Raw genomic sequence first — 7,500 nt, 5'->3', positions numbered from 1 at the left:
AGACAGAGAGCCAGAGAGCTGGGTGAAGTGAGGGTGGTACAGGGATTAAAGTGTCCCCTAAGATCTTACTCCAGTGCTGGGTGGAGGTGGGAGAATGAGGCCTGGGACGGTGAGAGTCTCCCCCAGAGAGGGGAGAGAAGAGGGAGGGAGGGAGACAGAGAGCCAGAGAGCTGGGTGAAGTGAGCATGGAACACAGGGGATTAATTCCCCCTTTAATGCCTGCCTCCAGCGCTGGGTGGAGGTGGGAGAATGAGGCCTGGGAGGTTGAGAGTCTCCCCCAGAGAGGGGAGAGAAGAGGGAGGGAGACAGAGAGCCAGGGAGCTGGGTGAAGTGAGGGTGGAACACGGGGGATTAATTCCCCCTTTAATGCCTGCCTCCAGCGCTGGGTGGAGGTGGGAGAATGAGGCCTGGGACGGTGAGAGTCTCCCCCAGAGAGGGGAGAGAAGAGGGAGGGAGACAGAGAGCCAGGGAGCTGGGTGAAGTGAGGGTGGTACAGGGATTAAAGTGTCCCCTAAGATCTGACTCCAGTGCTGGGTGGAGGTGGGAGAATGAGGCCTGGGACGGTGAGAGTCTCCCCCAGAGAGGGGAGAGAAGAGGGAGGGAGGGAGACAGAGAGCCAGAGAGCTGGGTGAAGTGAGCATGGAACACAGGGGATTAATTCCCCCTTTAATGCCTGCCTCCAGCGCTGGGTGGAGGTGGGAGAATGAGGCCTGGGACGGTGAGAGTCTCCCCCAGAGAGGGGAGAGAAGAGGGAGGGAGGGAGACAGAGAGCCAGAGAGCTGGGTGAAGTGAGCATGGAACACAGGGGATTAATTCCCCCTTTAATGCCTGCCTCCAGCGCTGGGTGGAGGTGGGAGAATGAGGCCTGGGAGGTTGAGAGTCTCCCCCAGAGAGGGGAGAGAAGAGGGAGGGAGACAGAGAGCCAGAGAGCTGGGTGAAGTGAGCATGGAACACAGGGGATTAATTCCCCCTTTAATGCCTGCCTCCAGCGCTGGGTGGAGGTGGGAGAATGAGGCCTGGGAGGTTGAGAGTCTCCCCCAGAGAGGGGAGAGAAGAGGGAGGGAGACAGCCAGCCAGAGAGCTGGGTGAAGTGAGCATGGAACACAGGGGATTAATTCCCCCTTTAATGCCTGCCTCCAGCGCTGGGTGGAGGCGGGAGAATGAGGCCTGGGACGGTGAGAGTCTCCCCCAGAGAGGGGAGAGAAGAGGGAGGGAGACAGCCAGCCAGAGAGCTGGGTGAAGTGAGCATGGAACACAGGGGATTAATTCCCCCTTTAATGCCTGCCTCCAGCGCTGGGTGGAGGTGGGAGAATGAGGCCTGGGACGGTGAGAGTCTCCCCCAGAGAGGGGAGAGAAGAGGGAGGGAGGGAGACAGAGAGCCAGAGAGCTGGGTGAAGTGAGCATGGAACACAGGGGATTAATTCCCCCTTTAATGCCTGCCTCCAGCGCTGGGTGGAGGTGGGAGAATGAGGCCTGGGACGGTGAGAGTCTCCCCCAGAGAGGGGAGAGAAGAGGGAGGGAGACAGAGAGCCAGAGAGCTGGGTGAAGTGAGCATGGAACACAGGGGATTAATTCCCCCTTTAATGCCTGCCTCCAGCGCTGGGTGGAGGTGGGAGAATGAGGCCTGGGAGGTTGAGAGTCTCCCCCAGAGAGGGGAGAGAAGAGGGAGGGAGACAGAGAGCCAGAGAGCTGGGTGAAGTGAGCATGGAACACAGGGGATTAATTCCCCCTTTAATGCCTGCCTCCAGCGCTGGGTGGAGGTGGGAGAATGAGGCCTGGGACGGTGAGAGTCTCCCCCAGAGAGGGGAGAGAAGAGGGAGGGAGACAGCCAGCCAGAGAGCTGGGTGAAGTGAGCATGGAACACAGGGGATTAATTCCCCCTTTAATGCCTGCCTCCAGCGCTGGGTGGAGGTGGGAGAATGAGGCCTGGGACGGTGAGAGTCTCCCCCAGAGAGGGGAGAGAAGAGGGAGGGAGGGAGACAGCCAGCCAGAGAGCTGGGTGAAGTGAGCATGGAACACAGGGGATTAATTCCCCCTTTAATGCCTGCCTCCAGCGCTGGGTGGAGGTGGGAGAATGAGGCCTGGGACGGTGAGAGTCTCCCCCAGAGAGGGGAGAGAAGAGGGAGGGAGACAGAGAGCCAGAGAGCTGGGTGAAGTGAGCATGGAACACAGGGGATTAATTCCCCCTTTAATGCCTGCCTCCAGCGCTGGGTGGAGGTGGGAGAATGAGGCCTGGGAGGTTGAGAGTCTCCCCCAGAGAGGGGAGAGAAGAGGGAGGGAGACAGAGAGCCAGAGAGCTGGGTGAAGTGAGGGTGGTACAGGGATTAAAGTGTCCCCTAAGATCTTACTCCAGTGCTGGGTGGAGGTGGGAGAATGAGGCCTGGGACGGTGAGAGTCTCCCCCAGAGAGGGGAGAGAAGAGGGAGGGAGGGAGACAGAGAGCCAGAGAGCTGGGTGAAGTGAGCATGGAACACAGGGGATTAATTCCCCCTTTAATGCCTGCCTCCAGCGCTGGGTGGAGGTGGGAGAATGAGGCCTGGGAGGTTGAGAGTCTCCCCCAGAGAGGGGAGAGAAGAGGGAGGGAGACAGAGAGCCAGGGAGCTGGGTGAAGTGAGGGTGGAACACGGGGGATTAATTCCCCCTTTAATGCCTGCCTCCAGCGCTGGGTGGAGGTGGGAGAATGAGGCCTGGGACGGTGAGAGTCTCCCCCAGAGAGGGGAGAGAAGAGGGAGGGAGACAGAGAGCCAGGGAGCTGGGTGAAGTGAGGGTGGTACAGGGATTAAAGTGTCCCCTAAGATCTGACTCCAGTGCTGGGTGGAGGTGGGAGAATGAGGCCTGGGACGGTGAGAGTCTCCCCCAGAGAGGGGAGAGAAGAGGGAGGGAGGGAGACAGAGAGCCAGAGAGCTGGGTGAAGTGAGCATGGAACACAGGGGATTAATTCCCCCTTTAATGCCTGCCTCCAGCGCTGGGTGGAGGTGGGAGAATGAGGCCTGGGACGGTGAGAGTCTCCCCCAGAGAGGGGAGAGAAGAGGGAGGGAGGGAGACAGAGAGCCAGAGAGCTGGGTGAAGTGAGCATGGAACACAGGGGATTAATTCCCCCTTTAATGCCTGCCTCCAGCGCTGGGTGGAGGTGGGAGAATGAGGCCTGGGAGGTTGAGAGTCTCCCCCAGAGAGGGGAGAGAAGAGGGAGGGAGACAGAGAGCCAGAGAGCTGGGTGAAGTGAGCATGGAACACAGGGGATTAATTCCCCCTTTAATGCCTGCCTCCAGCGCTGGGTGGAGGTGGGAGAATGAGGCCTGGGAGGTTGAGAGTCTCCCCCAGAGAGGGGAGAGAAGAGGGAGGGAGACAGCCAGCCAGAGAGCTGGGTGAAGTGAGCATGGAACACAGGGGATTAATTCCCCCTTTAATGCCTGCCTCCAGCGCTGGGTGGAGGCGGGAGAATGAGGCCTGGGACGGTGAGAGTCTCCCCCAGAGAGGGGAGAGAAGAGGGAGGGAGACAGCCAGCCAGAGAGCTGGGTGAAGTGAGCATGGAACACAGGGGATTAATTCCCCCTTTAATGCCTGCCTCCAGCGCTGGGTGGAGGTGGGAGAATGAGGCCTGGGACGGTGAGAGTCTCCCCCAGAGAGGGGAGAGAAGAGGGAGGGAGGGAGACAGAGAGCCAGAGAGCTGGGTGAAGTGAGCATGGAACACAGGGGATTAATTCCCCCTTTAATGCCTGCCTCCAGCGCTGGGTGGAGGTGGGAGAATGAGGCCTGGGACGGTGAGAGTCTCCCCCAGAGAGGGGAGAGAAGAGGGAGGGAGACAGAGAGCCAGAGAGCTGGGTGAAGTGAGCATGGAACACAGGGGATTAATTCCCCCTTTAATGCCTGCCTCCAGCGCTGGGTGGAGGTGGGAGAATGAGGCCTGGGAGGTTGAGAGTCTCCCCCAGAGAGGGGAGAGAAGAGGGAGGGAGACAGAGAGCCAGAGAGCTGGGTGAAGTGAGCATGGAACACAGGGGATTAATTCCCCCTTTAATGCCTGCCTCCAGCGCTGGGTGGAGGTGGGAGAATGAGGCCTGGGACGGTGAGAGTCTCCCCCAGAGAGGGGAGAGAAGAGGGAGGGAGACAGCCAGCCAGAGAGCTGGGTGAAGTGAGCATGGAACACAGGGGATTAATTCCCCCTTTAATGCCTGCCTCCAGCGCTGGGTGGAGGTGGGAGAATGAGGCCTGGGACGGTGAGAGTCTCCCCCAGAGAGGGGAGAGAAGAGGGAGGGAGGGAGACAGCCAGCCAGAGAGCTGGGTGAAGTGAGCATGGAACACAGGGGATTAATTCCCCCTTTAATGCCTGCCTCCAGCGCTGGGTGGAGGTGGGAGAATGAGGCCTGGGACGGTGAGAGTCTCCCCCAGAGAGGGGAGAGAAGAGGGAGGGAGACAGAGAGCCAGAGAGCTGGGTGAAGTGAGCATGGAACACAGGGGATTAATTCCCCCTTTAATGCCTGCCTCCAGCGCTGGGTGGAGGTGGGAGAATGAGGCCTGGGAGGTTGAGAGTCTCCCCCAGAGAGGGGAGAGAAGAGGGAGGGAGACAGAGAGCCAGAGAGCTGGGTGAAGTGAGCATGGAACACAGGGGATTAATTCCCCCTTTAATGCCTGCCTCCAGCGCTGGGTGGAGGTGGGAGAATGAGGCCTGGGACGGTGAGAGTCTCCCCCAGAGAGGGGAGAGAAGAGGGAGGGAGACAGCCAGCCAGAGAGCTGGGTGAAGTGAGCATGGAACACAGGGGATTAATTCCCCCTTTAATGCCTGCCTCCAGCGCTGGGTGGAGGTGGGAGAATGAGGCCTGGGACGGTGAGAGTCTCCCCCAGAGAGGGGAGAGAAGAGGGAGGGAGGGAGACAGCCAGCCAGAGAGCTGGGTGAAGTGAGCATGGAACACAGGGGATTAATTCCCCCTTTAATGCCTGCCTCCAGCGCTGGGTGGAGGTGGGAGAATGAGGCCTGGGAGGTTGAGAGTCTCCCCCAGAGAGGGGAGAGAAGAGGGAGGGAGACAGAGAGCCAGAGAGCTGGGTGAAGTGAGCATGGAACACAGGGGATTAATTCCCCCTTTAATGCCTGCCTCCAGCGCTGGGTGGAGGTGGGAGAATGAGGCCTGGGAGGTTGAGAGTCTCCCCCAGAGAGGGGAGAGAAGAGGGAGGGAGACAGCCAGCCAGAGAGCTGGGTGAAGTGAGCATGGAACACAGGGGATTAATTCCCCCTTTAATGCCTGCCTCCAGCGCTGGGTGGAGGTGGGAGAATGAGGCCTGGGACGGTGAGAGTCTCCCCCAGAGAGGGGAGAGAAGAGGGAGGGAGGGAGACAGAGAGCCAGAGAGCTGGGTGAAGTGAGCATGGAACACAGGGGATTAATTCCCCCTTTAATGCCTGCCTCCAGCGCTGGGTGGAGGTGAGATAGGCGGAGGGCGGCGGGTCGGTCGGGGCCAGCGAGAGCCGAGCCCCGGGGGTGCCTGGCGCGAGCGGGGGCTCCGTGTGGCGCGTGGGGGCCGAGCACCGGTGGGGTCCACCCTTTGGCCGGGCCCGGGGGCCCGTGACCGGGTCGGCGGCGGCCGTTGCGGCGCTCCCCGGCCACGGGGCAGTGAAATGGACAGCCTGGCAAAGGCTGGGCGGAAACGGAGCTCATGCCCCCTTTAATGTCTGTCAAGGGTGAGGAGGGGCGGCGGGTCGGTCGGGGCCAGCGAGAGCCGAGCCCCGGGGGTGCCTGGCGCGAGCGGGGGCTCCGTGGGGCGCGTGGGGGCCGAGCACCGGTGGGGTCCACCCTTTGGCCGGGCCCGGGGGCCCGTGACCGGGTCGGCGGCGGCCGTTGCGGCGCTCCCCGGCCACGGGGCAGTGAAATGGACAGCCTGGCAAAGGCTGGGCGGAAACGGAGCTCATGCCCCCTTTAATGTCTGTCAAGGGTGAGGAGGGGCGGCGGGTCGGTCGGGGCCAGCGAGAGCCGAGCCCCGGGGGTGCCTGGCGCGAGCGGGGGCTCCGTGGGGCGCGTGGGGGCCGAGCACCGGTGGGGTCCACCCTTTGGCCGGGCCCGGGGGCCCGTGACCGGGTCGGCGGCGGCCGTTGCGGCGCTCCCCGGCCACGGGGCAGTGAAATGGACAGCCTGGCAAAGGCTGGGCGGAAACGGAGCTCATGCCCCCTTTAATGTCTGTCAAGGGTGAGGAGGGGCGGCGGGTCCGTCGGGGCCAGCGAGAGCCGAGCCCCGGGGGTGCCTGGCGCGAGCGGGGGCTCCGTGGGGCGCGTGGGGGCCGAGCACCGGTGGGGTCCACCCTTTGGCCGGGCCCGGGGGCCCGTGACCGGGTCGGCGGCGGCCGTTGCGGCGCTCCCCGGCCACGGGGCAGTGAAATGGACAGCCTGGCAAAGGCTGGGCGGAAACGGAGCTCATGCCCCCTTTAATGTCTGTCAAGGGTGAGGAGGGGCGGCGGGTCCGTCGGGGCCAGCGAGAGCCGAGCCCCGGGGGTGCCTGGCGCGAGCGGGGGCTCCGTGGGGCGCGTGGGGGCCGAGCACCGGTGGGGTCCACCCTTTGGCCGGGCCCGGGGGCCCGTGACCGGCTCGGCGGCGGCCGTTGCGGCGCTCCCCGGCCACGGGGCAGTGAAATGGACAGCCTGGCAAAGGCTGGGCGGAAACGGAGCTCATGCCCCCTTTAATGTCTGTCACCAGTGCTTGGCGGAGGTGCGAGAGGCGGAGATCGGAGGCTCCCAGAGAGGGGAGAGGGAAAAATGGATGAAAATAGGGTAAAACAGGAGAAAGCCTCCCTCCCTCCCTCCCTCCCTCCTCTATTTCATTTGTTTTTCTTTCCCCCAGGGCTTCATCCAGCAGGGAGGTCGGAGGCTTCCAGCCAGGCGAGAGGGAGAGATGTGAGAAAATCGGATAAAATAGAGTGAGCTTTCTCCCTCGGTTATTTCCCGTGTTTAAACCAAAGCGGCCGGAGCGGAGTACCAGGGGCGCGAGTGTGGGACGGGTGAAGTGCCCGGGGTAAGCGGCCGGAGCTCCGGCCGCTTCCCCGGCGCCTTCTCCCCGTCAAACACTTGGAAAAATCTCAGCAGCGGTGATTTCCATCCAGCAGGGAGGTCGGAGGCTTCCAGCCAGGCGAGAGGGAGAGATGTGAGAAAATCGGATGAAATAGAGTGAGCTTTCTCCCTCGGTTATTTCCCGTGTTTAAACCAAAGCGGCCGGAGCGGAGTACCAGGGGCGCGAGTGTGGGACGGGTGAAGTGCCCGGGGTAAGCGGCCGGAGCTCCGGCCGCTTCCCCGGCGCCTTCTCCCCGTCAAACACTTGGAAAAATCTCAGCAGCGGTGATTTCCATCCAGCAGGGAGGTCGGAGGCTTCCAGCCAGGCGAGAGGGAGAGATGTGAGAAAATCGGATGAAATAGAGTGAGCTTTCTCCCTCGGTTATTTCCCGTGTTTAAACCAAAGCGGCCGGAGCGGAGTACCAGGGGCGCGAGTGTGGGACGGGTGAAGTGCCCGGGGTAAGCGGCCGGAGCTCCG

This window comes from Epinephelus lanceolatus, chromosome 19 (genome assembly GCF_041903045.1).
Source record: "Epinephelus lanceolatus isolate andai-2023 chromosome 19, ASM4190304v1, whole genome shotgun sequence".
In the NCBI taxonomy this organism is placed as follows: domain Eukaryota; kingdom Metazoa; phylum Chordata; class Actinopteri; order Perciformes; family Serranidae; genus Epinephelus; species Epinephelus lanceolatus.
The sequence above is the reverse complement of the archived record's forward strand: the minus strand, read 5'-3'. Positions refer to the sequence as shown.